Source organism: Hesperophylax consimilis, chromosome 6, assembly GCF_061612785.1.
Source record: "Hesperophylax consimilis isolate HC1 chromosome 6, BYU_Hcon_1.0, whole genome shotgun sequence".
NCBI lineage: Eukaryota > Metazoa > Arthropoda > Insecta > Trichoptera > Limnephilidae > Hesperophylax > Hesperophylax consimilis.
This window is the reverse complement of record NC_142841.1, coordinates 9,590,195-9,602,447: the sequence shown is the minus strand read 5'-3', so window position 1 is coordinate 9,602,447 and position 12,253 is coordinate 9,590,195.

The following is a 12,253-nucleotide window of genomic DNA, read 5'->3' as shown; positions in this document are numbered from 1 at the left end:
AAATCTCTTGAGTCTCGTCTCACGGAGAGCTTAAAGTCGGGTTTCCAGCGACAAAAGGTTTTCTATGGTTGATGGAAAATAAAAATGTTATCGCCCAACCGAATCATCCACAAAAGTGTTAGCTTTTTTTCATGAGATACGACTTTAAATTTACAAAATGTACACAACTATTTGGCAGTAGCGTGCGTTGCTCTATGCCCAAAGGAAGACTTCGTGTTTTTAAGACAAATTTCTTTAAGAAATTACAATATCACACTAGGCAGAATTGGGAAAAACTCATGTAATACTATCAATTGATAAGATGATTGAAAAAGGATCGTTAAATAATACGTTCGTGTTAATTCATGATAAAATAAAATAATTTTCTCGATACAAAGATTTATACATTCATTTTTCCTTCACATATGACGGCACCGCAATAAAGTAATTACTTTCCTTTTAACCCAGCGGTAGGTAGTGTTGAAACGAAAAAACTGCCCATTTATAAAAAGGGTTAAACCGTTAGTGAAGAAATAAAATTACACTAATTTCAATTTCATAACAACTGCCCAAAAACTACTAGCAGTAAAGTCTTGCATTTTCAGTTTTTCGTGAAAGCAGTACGGAGTTGCCTAGCTTTGCGTTATGTATCCTGCAAAAAAACTAGATTGATGAAGTCATTAATGTATCAAAAATGATCAATGATCAATGTATTGCCACGAATCAGATAGCAATAAATTAAAAGTAAAAATTGTGACATAAAAATATTTAAATTTATGGAAAAATGTACTTTCTTCAGAAATTTGTGACATCTTTATTTTATTTTTTATAATAAGTTTTTTGAAGGGTAAACACAGATTTTCAGCATAGGTATAACTGACATTTATTTATTTTATTTACTGCTGTAATGGCATACAATTTCAGAGAAATGCTTACATGTCCGCGTGTGCATGCGTAATCGCCACCGAACAATTCACGAATTAAAAAAAATAAATTATTGTTATATTTCAAAATCATCCTTTTGACCTCTCCAGCCATTATTTCCCGACCCATCTCCTAGCGCCGTGATAGGTGAAGGTGAATTGATACGTCCGTTACTTCTGGATACACTGCTCACCAGATTCCTACACACCGCTCTCACCTTTTTCCTTCCCAGAACTTCCTCCCCTTCCTTTCTTTAAGAAGACCCTGCACGAAGCATTCCCAAAGATGACATAGGTCTTAAAGGAAAATATTTTCCTCGTGGCATCCTGTGTGGGTGGAGTGAATGTAAAAAAAAATTATAATCCCAGTTCTGTAAACGCTATAACATTTTAACTTCTACACTGCCGACCAAAAACAAAGTAATAAGAAGAAATCATCACGCACGTAAGCGTAAGCACTAAGCAACCGAGAGTCCACTGAATCTTACTTTTAGGGGGTAGAAGGCAGCCGGTGAATATTTTTTCTCCGTGGAATAATTCACCCCCGTAATATTACCCTTCATCCCTTACTCTTACTGAAAACGCCATTACGGCGGCGATCATTTATTTTTATGTCTTTATAAATTTTCATCTTCAATATTTTCGGACATTAACTGCACACGGAACCTACGTAAGAAAATATTAAACTCGATCATAAAATTGTAACCGCATACTTTATTTTGCAGTAATTTGTGCGTTAAAAAAAATTTGCTAAGAAAACCTAACCGAGGAAATAATTTTTCAGGGTCTTCATAATACTTATTAGTACCTAGGCATAATCATATAAAACATTTATGATGATAATAGACGAGATTTACGAATAAAATGTGTACTAGAATCGTTCAATCATCACTTTAAAAACAACTTCCAACTAACCAGAGCTAGTGGGACTATGGCACTCGCATCCGCAATTAGTGTATGTTGTGAGACTTTTTTTTTTTTTTTTTATTTACTTTTTTTTTTTTTTTTTAACAAAACAGGTAGACCAAAAAAGCTGTCACTTGCCAACTTGTCTGCAGGATCCACCGAATCAAAATATCTTAAGTCTATGTCTATACTAAAGGGACTATGGACTACGGGAGTGGGGAAGGGAAGTAGATGGAGAAGATTGATTCTTAATGGAAGTCATTTATCAGAGAGATATTGTAGGTATATTGAGTAAATTTCACTCTACTTAATAACCTAATAATCTAACTAACCTACTAACTAATTATCTAACCATCATACCGTTTGTCCTCAGGGGTAGGCAGTGAATGCCACTGAAAGTGAAGACCGCTAAACAAATCGGTCTTGGCACACATCTCTTGCTTCATTCACATTTATACATCGTGACATAAATATCATTATGTCATTCTGAATATTGACGTGACCCGACCAGAGACCTTTGAACCAGGGAGTTTACCACTTTGCCGAATTTATAGTGATGAAGTTTCAAATAAAAAATACGTCTTTGGCACGTGTAAGGCTATCGTTTTTATATTTGAACGCGTGATTCAGTCGACTCATTTTGTATCGTTTCCAATAAGTACGAAATATTATATCTGTAAAACCCAAATGAAATTCGATAAAAAGTCCATAACTTCCCGGCAAACCATGTCATATGCAATTTAGTGTGGCCGGTCTGTGTAAGCTCCAAACAAATGTACAAAAGGGTGACCACACTGAAACGAATAATTTGCGAATGTAAATATTCAAATTATCTTACCGGCTGCGCCAATTTAAGAGTTTGATATTTCCTTGCCAATTGATACAAATAAACATAGACTCCAGTAATAAGTACAAACTTAATGGTGGTAAAAATGCACACGACTTTAAACACGCTTACATGACTTTTATATTTTTTTTTTCATATCCATACATACATTAGAATTATACGTTCAGGTTCAATAGACAATCTCTGACCTACGTTCATGACACTTTGAATATATACAGACGCGCTGTAGAAACCTCAAAGTGGCAAGCAAAAAGGACGTCAATCGGAGTACTTTCACAAAAACGCCGCCGCTATCGTTTTCATTCATTCGAACATATTCTTTGAATGTCTTTCTTTTTTGTACACACACAACGTTTAAATTAAGAAATTACTGGAAACATAAGAGTATCTCATACTTGCCAATTTTCACATTTCATCTTGAGTTTCTGAAACAACAGCCTAGAGTCTAAATGTATTGAAACGTCTTTGGTTCACGGTCATTTAATCGATGCGCTATGGGTGAAATTGTTTGCATTTGTTCATAACCGTACCCTACTAATTTGTATTCATCATATCGACATATAACGATTATTACGTACTTGTTTAAAAAAAACGGTTGCATATTTGCATCTGAAAATTTTCGCTTTGCCAAATTTCATAATGCTAAAGCTAAACGTGGAGAGGGTTTACTGCTTTGTATAGATTTTCAGCTTTTTTCAAACAATTTTCACAATATTCTCTAAAAAAATAGTTCGACATTTTTTCGACCGAAATGAATCAAGATATCATATGTTTGATTTTACGAAACTGGCGGTACCGTGCATAAGAATTCGGTTTATATAATAAATGTTAAAAAGCAATGCGATCATTCCAAAATCGTCTTATTTCGAAAGTACGTTTTTACAGATAATATTTTTAAACGATATTTACTTAATTTGCTAACAAAATTAAATAAAATTCACGTAAATATTGAAAACGGCGGAGTTAATAATAGCCAGTAAATAAATTATTTTTACGAACACACGCGTCTATTACCATCTCGGCGTCCATCTGAGGGTCTAAAAATATATCTCGGCGTCCATTTGAGTGTCTGAAAATAGACCTCGGCGTCTATCTGAGTATCTGAAAAAATAAATAATCATATTAATTATAATTATATGATAGATGTCCCTTCAGTGTGATGTGAATTACGTATTTTTGCGCTTCCTTCTTCTTTGGCAAATGTTTGAGACAGCGTCACAGTGTGTGTAAACGCCAAAAACACACATTATGTTTAAATAATACCACCCGATTGGAGCACGGAACACGCTGTTGCTTTGTAGTACATTAAATACGCACTTCACCACAATCTAAACATCGGCCCTGATGTTGTACACTGTAAGGCTGTGCGAAACGTTGGCCAAGAAATGAGGAAGCGCAACACATCATAATACCTTAAAAATAAATCACCATTATACTTTTGGCTATGAAAATCTCAAATTGTTTCTAATTTAAGGTGATTCGATATCTCTTCAAAATGACAATTCAACACACCTTTAAGAAGTGAATACTTGAAAAGTAGTTTAATTAGGTAAAGTTTTTATTAGTTTTTATTAGCTTTTGTTAGTTTTTTTTCCATCTAATGGAATCCACAATATAAACTTTACATAGATAGTATATAACGTATCTAAAACAAATGTATAAAATATGTTACCTACAAATTCAACAATAACTTTGAGTGTATATTTGAAACTTTGCAGAGAAGACGAGCAGTAGCTGACTCAATATTTACACACAGAATTTTAAACAATGACATTGACTGTACCGAATTTCTGTCCCTTATTAACTTTAAAATACCTTTGAGACGTACACGACATACAGTGCTATTCCACACGCTTAATTATAAAACAAATGCAGCATCTAATTCGCCAATTAACCGAGCTCTTCATACTCTAAAAAATATTTGTCTCTCTAACATTGAAATTTTTTCAGATTCACATTCCAAATTCAAACGTGGCATCATGTCAATAATTTAAACTATTCAATGCGCATACATACAAATACACACACACACACAAACACTCACACATACATTACAAACGTCACACACACACACCTATAAACTACACACGTCACCTTGTAATTAAGGAATAAACATACCACTTAGCAGACATTACAAGGAAATATATCATAGGTACCCAACGTGAAATATCTTATTCCTGTATATTGTTTCATCTCTGTAAATCACGTATAGCTTGTTTATTTAATATAAAATAAAATAAAAGATAAAAAAATAATCTTTTTCAATTTCTTTTATATCTCTTTTTAAAGGTGTGTTGAATTGTCGTTGTTTTGGGTTATCATGGAACCCTAATTTCACTTTTGTTGTTAATAGCACTTTAATAATACATTTTCTAAGAGATTTAAAAAATAAGATAGGACCTCATTGATAACTTTTCTCTATGAAATAAATGAATACGGTAAATTATTTAAAGAGTGGTCACCTTGCGACCTGGCGGGTCGAGAGCTACCCCTTTGGCTCGGGGGCGGATTATTGGATCGCAACCAAATGCCTTTCATATTTCGGTTATTCCCTTGCTTACATTACAAGAATTTATTTCGGCACTTTCGAGGCGTAATGGTCCATCGTAAAATATCTAGGAAAATTGATGTAAGACGTTTGCACGGGGAAGGATTCTGCCGGGGTTACTACCCATTTCAACCAGCCAACCAACCCTTAACCCTTTCGAAGGCAAGTTTTATTTATTTGGTCTGTATTAGATGTTTAGATAGTCATAAACGGAACACGTAAAAGTGTGATAAAATGTGAGAAAATTATGTACCAATTTGAAAAAAAACCAATATCCTCAATTTACATGAGACATTTGAAATAGTCTGAATACCTAGAAATATATGGTTACCTAATTTTTTACCAAATTCAAAAGGAAAATTTTCAAGACTATCCTGACTCATATGAACACCAACTGATGAATTGAATTGTATTGGTGAATCTCTTTGTAGTATTTATTTAGTTAATCAAAAATAATATTATTTTGGTTGTCTGTGAAGTGGGTTATTCCTGCGCAAATTATTCACGTTTCATTAACTCAAATTTCTCTTAAATTTAAGTGTTATTTTCGAAATTGGTGCTTCTTGTATTAAGAATAATTCAGAAAAGCGACAAAGTAGATACCTGTCTATACCAATAGTGTGATATTTCAATAGTAATTTATTTCAACTGTCTTTTTCAAAATTAGAAATACCCAGTGATTTTTTACGGTGGTAGAATAAATTTAAAATTAAAAAAATAAGATTTAATTTATTAATATTTGTAAAATTATTAACCTCAACACAGGTTTGTCCTAGTGAGGATAAAAATTCTAACGTAAAGAAAGATACAATCTAAAAAAAAATTAAAAATAAAAAGATCAATCTATTTATGTTAGGTTAGCAGATATGAATTTTCTCATTTTTTCGAAATATACCTTTTAGTCAACGATTAAAAATGGCGAGATATTAGAAGGACCGTTTAAATCTATTGGATTGAACGAGCAAGGAATACAGTATTTAAAATGTTGATAATAACTAACTAGTATTAAGAAGGCTTTCGTTCTCATTTTCTAAAATACTAGCATTTCTCAAAATAGTCGACTGCTTGATGAAAAACTAACGTATCGATGATGATTTTCTTCAATTTATCTTAATATCTATTTTTGATCAAAATTAATAAAGTTCAGTTATTAGTTCAATACATTTATTATAACTGCGATTCCTAACGAGACGAAATAAATATCACAACATTTTATTTTTACAATATCATTCATTATTGGTTGTATCGAAAATATAACAAAAACAATCTTTGAAAAACTCGATTTGATCGCTTGGGTTTTGAAAGGGTTAGCCTGCCATCTCAGGGGTGGGCGCGCAATTACGTCCCTTCCAATGGCCATATAACATCACTGCAATTGGTAATATGGCAGAATTTAGCACATTACACGACCAATCTACCATAGCGATGGACGCCTTATTTGTGAGTGATATGTCTTTATCAAACTCCCCCAACGTACTTTATTTTGTGATCGCAAATAGTTCCCAGTCTCCGACACTTTTGAAATATTCTTTAATTATGTCTCAGTAATCTGACATGCACAGTAAAAATATTATTGTTTTTTCTATTCTTATTGAACAATATAAGAAAGAGAAAATTACAAATAAATTCTAAAATTTTCTATTAAAACATTTAAATACTTAGTCCATCCGCTCACGGAGCAACTAAAAAAAGTTAGCAACTCAAGTTGCTACTTCAATGGCGGAAAAACCAGTTTTCGCAATTCAGCAGGTGCTGATGGAATGCATATATAATCTTGTGAGAGTATGAAATTTTGAACTGTGTTTCGAACCCAGATCTGAATAACCAGGTACTTCCGAGCTTTCTCTTCCCTTCACCCATATTCCCTTCGCTCCATAATCTATCATCACAATAATCTCAATGAGTTACAGGCATCCCACTAGATTCGAAAAATGATCTGGTGTCTTATGACCAACAGTTTTACAAATACCTCTAATTTAAGTGGGGGAGGATGTGTTATAATAAAGTCAGGTGATTGACTCCGTCGGTGTAGAGCGAAACAGATATATTATAGTAGTACAAAAGCCCATGTATTAGTTTCATCTCTCTCTCTCACATCCCAGCCCGCATCTAGTTAACACGCATCCGTAATATCAGTAGGTACTCGGTTCACAATAAATGAAGGATTGGTTGATTCACAGAATTTGAACAAACCGTCAAATTTCAAAGTTAATTTCCAAATTCTGTGAGAGTTATATTCAAGTTCTGTTTCTATTTCAGTTCTGTAAAGCAACTGGCCCATAATGATACACTAACAGAACTTAAATGGGAAGTTCATAGAACTTCACATTTAAGAATTAACGTTCAAATTTCATGAATTGTCCAAATTCTGTGAAACAACCCATCCTAAGTCATCAATCTAAGTGAAGTTTCATTTTATGAATAATCCAAAACATTTTAGCCAACACAACATATTATAACAATTTGTTTGATTTTCAGGGCCAAAAGTATTATCATGATTATTTTTTTGATTACTACGCAACCTGCTCTAATAGAGAACACGGCATAATAACCCAAAAAATAATCGCGAAAATGTAAGATGTTGCTTCCAGTGAATTTAATTATGTGGCTTTTCCGTTATTTAAAATCAAGCTTTTGTTTTAATAATTCACTTAAGATCGCCTGACAGAAAAGTTATGAAAGTCGTAACTCAAGTCTGTGTGCAACCATATCTGTTTACCACACAATAATGCCTCCTATCGAGGAACCAAATAAGACATAAATTTACTGGAATGCTTTTCTGTTTTTGAAATAAATGCACCGATAAATCACAGCATGAGAAGTTTGTATGAAAGCTGAACATTGTCGTAGAGTTATTGTAAAATACATTGGGTTTTCTTTGCCTTTAATTGAAGATAAGTTATATACAGGATAGAAATATAATCTTAATAAGGTCTTATGATAGCTTGCAATTTGATATATTTCCAATTTTTTTAAGCCTGTTTGTGGTGATAATAATATTACCCATGTATACATTAGTAACTAGTCCCTCCATCACTCCCTTTAAAAATCGTTTTTCTAATTAAACATACTCACCTTTCTTCTAATCTCCGTGGACGTAAGTTTCTAAAGCATGGCTGATTAAATAACTAAACATGCTCACCTTTTTTCTGGTCTCCGTGGACTTTAATTTCAAAAGCATGCCTGATTCAATAATCAAGCATGCTCACCTTTCTTCTGATCTCCGTGGACGTTAATTTCCAAAGGATGGCTGATTCAACAATTAAGCATGCTCACCTTTCTTCTGATCGCCGTGAACGTAAGTTTCTAAAGCATGTCTGATTTAATAACTAAGCTGCTCACCTTTTTACTGATCTCCGTGGACGTTAATTTCCAAAGGATGGCTGATTCAACAATTAAGCATGCTCACCTTTCTTCTGATCGCCGTGAACGTAAGTTTCTAAAGCATGTCTGATTTAATAACTAAGCTGCTCACCTTTTTACTGATCTCCGTGGACGTTAATTTCCAAAGGATGGCTGATTCAACAATTAAGCATGCTCACCTTTCTTCTGATCGCCGTGAACGTAAGTTTCTAAAGCATGTCTGATTTAATAACTAAGCTGCTCACCTTTTTACTGATCTCCGTGGACGTTAATTTCCAAAGGATGGCTGATTCAACAATTAAGCATGCTCACCTTTCTTCTGATCGCCGTGAACGTAAGTTTCTAAAGCATGTCTGATTTAATAACTAAGCTGCTCACCTTTTTACTGATCTCCGTGGACGTTAATTTCAAAAGGATGGCTGATTCAACAATTAAGCATGCTCACCTTTCTTCTGATCGCCGTGAACGTAAGTTTCTAAAGCATGTCTGATTTAATAACTAAGCTGCTCACCTTTTTACTGATCTCCGTGGACGTTAATTTCCAAAGGATGGCTGATTCAACAATTAAGCATGCTCACCTTTCTTCTGATCGCCGTGAACGTAAGTTTCTAAAGCATGTCTGATTTAATAACTAAGCTGCTCACCTTTTTACTGATCTCCGTGGACGTTAATTTCCAAAGGATGGCTGATTCAACAATTAAGCATGCTCACCTTTCTTCTGATCGCCGTGAACGTAAGTTTCTAAAGCATGTCTGATTTAATAACTAAGCTGCTCACCTTTTTACTGATCTCCGTGGACGTTAATTTCCAAAGGATGGCTGATTCAACAATTAAGCATGCTCACCTTTCTTCTGATCGCCGTGAACGTAAGTTTCTAAAGCATGTCTGATTTAATAACTAAGCTGCTCACCTTTTTACTGATCTCCGTGGACGTTAATTTCAAAAGCATGGCTGATTCAACAATTAAGCATGCTACCTTTTTTCTGATCTCCGTGGACGTTGATTTCTAAAGCATTGCTTATTCAATAATTTTAGAGTGAATTTTAAATGAAAAACAGGTCACTTTAATAGCATACTTCAGTAAAATAATTTTTTTTTTTTAAAAAGAAAGACAACCATTCCCGGGTTACGAATAACCCGAAAATATTTGAAAATCTCCTGCTACCACCATAGTATGCGGAAAATGTTGATTGTGTCGTGATGGAGGACATAGCCGCCAAGGAAGTGAATGCACGGCGCACAGTGGGCTGAAAATCGCCTTTCATAGACATAGAGACTTGAATTTTCAAGGGTATTTTTTTGGCCAACCTTATGATTCCAGAGATAGCCTCATTTTTAATGTCAGCGCCATACAATTTTTTCTTAAAAAAATTATAACTCCTTCATTTGTACACGCAATTTCTTCGTACGACATTTTATAGCATAGTAATGATCAGCAGAATACATTTCTAGCAAAAAAAATACCCTTGAAAATTCAAGTCTCTATGTCTATGAAAGGCGATTTTCAGCCCACTGTGCGGCGCCTGGGTGGCACCCAACCGCGACGCCAACTCAGACTACTATATTAATATAACCACTTTATTAATTATTAATAATAACTTTAAAACTCAGTTTTGTCAGTTATAATATAAATAACTATTAAATTTAACATATTCAAAAGTAAATAAATGAACTTTAAATATTTTAACTAAGTTATTCTGGAATAAAATCATTAATTCCACTTAAAACAGCTGGCTTCTATTATCTTTGGCTACAGGCAATGACTCTTCCTCTGCTGTAGATAGTCACAAGTCTAGATAAAGTAAAAGGGTAGGTCGTAGAATAAGTCAATGAGTAAACTCATCCACTTGAAGTAAATCTAGAAAAATTTCAACATTATTAAGACATGACGAAGAATTTCTGTTATTGAACTTGCGGTACCTACGAGTATATTTTATTGTCACTTAGCTGTGCTGAAACAATATATTATAAGAATTTAAAGAGCCTCTCCACGCCTTATCTTGTCATTACGACAGCCAGCCGTGGAAGCAACCAATAATTTGCTTCTATAATTACCTGTGTATTCAGTCATTATTCATGACAGTCGTATCATAAATAACTAAATTGTCTCTATTGGACATCACAATCTATTGTTTGAAGAAGACGTATGTATTTATTTACATTTCAAATGAGAATAGAAACGACGCGATGCGATGTGCCGGTTTTGAACACACAAAACATATTGTGTTTTAAGTGTAGCACGCCGGGTTTCGAACCCTATACTTCTGGATCTATGTTACAAAAAAATGGCAATAAATCGTATGAATGAAATGAAACCTTATAAGATCCTGTCCGCTGTTCTATACTGATCACCGCTGTTTTATACTAAGTACCGCTATTCCATACCAAGTACCGCTGTTCTATACCGAATACCGCTATTCTATACCCAGTACCGCTATTCTATACAGAGTACCGCTGCTCTATACCGAGTAACGCTGTTCTATACCGAGTACCGCTGTTTAAACTCCATAGATTATTATAATAAGAAAAAGTCACACCGAAGCTTAAAGTGATAAGAATACCATACAAATGATTGTTTTCGCTTTTCTTAGGACGGGTTGTTTCGGAGAATTTGAACAATTCATCAAATTTCAACGTTCATTTTCAAGTTCTGTGAAAGATTTTTTCAAGTTCTGTTTTTATTTCAGTTTTTTCAAGCAACTAGCCTACAATGATATAATAACAGAACTTGAATAAGACTTTCACAGAACCCGAAAATGAACGTTGAAATTTGATGAATTGTTCAAATTCTCCGAAACAACCCGTCCTTATACTTTAATTTATAAAAATATACATTTGCATAAATAATTTTAACTATTTTATTTTATTAGGTTAGCTTATAGGTACCAAAGAAATATTATTTAGAGAATATAGTTAGTATTAATAATAGAACAAAGTAATAAACATTTCGTATAGCTCTAGGAAGACAATACAATGAAAATTATTTGTAAAAATAATTACAGAAATACTAATTATTTAAACACAAATAATATTATAATTTTCAACCATAAAAAAATTACGCAACACTTAACAAGAAATTTCCCTATAACGTCAAACAGATAATGATTTCAATAGTATTTTTTTTATTTTTACCTTGTTCGGAACCGATACATCCACCAAGTCAGTATTAGCGACATAAATATACTGTCTTTATTTCTCCACATCACAAAGCAATCACTCACTGTCACCGCCAACTGTCACACTGGAATTATCTGCAATTTATGTTACTGCTTCACAATACTGGTATGGTAATAATAATACGTCTAGGAGAGAATAACGAATAATGCACTAAATGCTTAATTACATGTTGACGATACATAATAGCTTGTGTAAAGATCCCAGTCGCTGCTATTAAAGGCATATGAATTTCTTGAATTAATAAATTGCCTTCTTCGTTCGTCGTATCTATTCATGAAAATGAAACCGTAACAGTGTCGGGTGTTGAATTATTAAAATATTGTATGTGTGCATTCTAAACTAAATCAATTTATTGTCTAAGTGTTGTAAAGTGGAAGGAAGGAGAGAGGTGTTGTTTAAGTAAATGAAGGTTGAAGATTGATAAGAATTATAAAAAAATGTATATCAATATTTTAAATGCATCCATCTAATAAATTCGAATGATTCATTTGGCAACTATGTAGTTTGGGT